The sequence below is a fragment of the Rattus norvegicus genome, chromosome 1 (assembly GCF_021556685.1).
Source record: "Rattus norvegicus strain SHRSP/BbbUtx chromosome 1, alternate assembly SHRSP_T2T, whole genome shotgun sequence".
NCBI lineage: Eukaryota > Metazoa > Chordata > Mammalia > Rodentia > Muridae > Rattus > Rattus norvegicus.
In genome coordinates this window covers 120,504,294-120,505,497 of record NC_141534.1, presented here as the reverse complement: position 1 = coordinate 120,505,497, position 1,204 = coordinate 120,504,294, and the positions used below count along the sequence as shown (strand labels likewise).

The following is a 1,204-nucleotide window of genomic DNA, read 5'->3' as shown; positions in this document are numbered from 1 at the left end:
TCAAACAACCCTTTCACTGGGATTGCCTATCAAATATCCAGCGTATCAGATATTTGCATTGCAATTCACGACAGTAGCAAAATGAGTTATGAGGTGGCAATGAAATAATTTATGGTTGGAGGTCACCACAACATGAAGAACTGTATTAAAGGGTCACAGCATAGGAAAATTGAGAACCATTGCACTAAAGGTAAGCAACTGGAGCAGGATGTGATTGGTGACATGTTTACCTATTGGTCTAAACATTGATCTGTTGCAGGTATGCACTAACCACTACACATGTAGACTTGGGTTACCATGGCAAGCACGCAGGTGTACATACACGATTTATTTCCTGCACCAAAGTTTTCAAGGAGTCCCACTTCTGAAAATTTGTCTTTGCTCAGAATCCTGAGCCTAACTAAAACTCTAATTCTACCTAGAGATTGCGCCCATGCCTTAGTCTCCTGTAAGTTATTAGGCAAAATGTGAGCTGATGAATAAATGAATGTGTTCTCTCCAGTTGCTTTTTGTAATACTCTGCGGTCCCCCTTAAAGTTGTTTTCTTTCTTTCTTTCTTTTTTTTTTTTTTTTTTTCTGGAAGGCTGCTTTCTTAGTTTCCCAGCCCTAGGGAGTTTCCTTCAAAATACTCCCTACCAGACCCACAAAGTTGCAGCTCCTCTGTTCTCCGATAGTGTTTCTACTTTGTTCATCTCCTAACAACAGCGGACCATAGGAGCATAAAGACCAGTGAGCTTGACCAGAAACATTAAGCATTATACGGTGAACAAAACCCATTCTTTAACTATGTTTTCGCGATAGAGGAAAAAAAGGGTCTTTTGTTCCCACACCGGGAGTCGAACCCGGGCCGCCTGGGTGAAAACCAGGAATCCTAACCGCTAGACCATGTGGGAACTGACGAGGGTGTGTTCTAGTTTCAGACTATTGAATGATTCAAAGCTGCTTCTGCCTATAGTGCCACGCCCTGTGTTTCGGCAGGTCTGTTTCTGCGCCTGCGCACTAGTACTGGGTACTTTTAGTCCCTGAAATAGTAAAGATACTCTCGCGTTTCGTGAGGCGTCGCTGCTCTTGGTGGCTCTGGTCCCTGGTGCCGCAAATCGCTTACACTCAGCCCTCATTCTTCCCTCTATTTCTAAAGCCGGTTTACACTCTCTGCGGAGCACTAGGGGAAACAATAGTTTGAATTGGTCACAAGACTGGTGGA

General features: G+C 43.9%; 1 non-coding gene across 1 annotated transcript; it reads right to left on the bottom strand.

The window, feature by feature from the left end:
* Positions 1 to 821: 821 nt before the first annotated feature.
* Trnae-uuc1 (transfer RNA glutamic acid (anticodon UUC) 1) lies at positions 822 to 893 on the bottom strand. The gene has a single exon. It is a non-coding gene; the product is annotated as a tRNA-Glu (tRNA).
* Between the last annotated feature and the right edge of the window lie 311 nt (positions 894 to 1,204).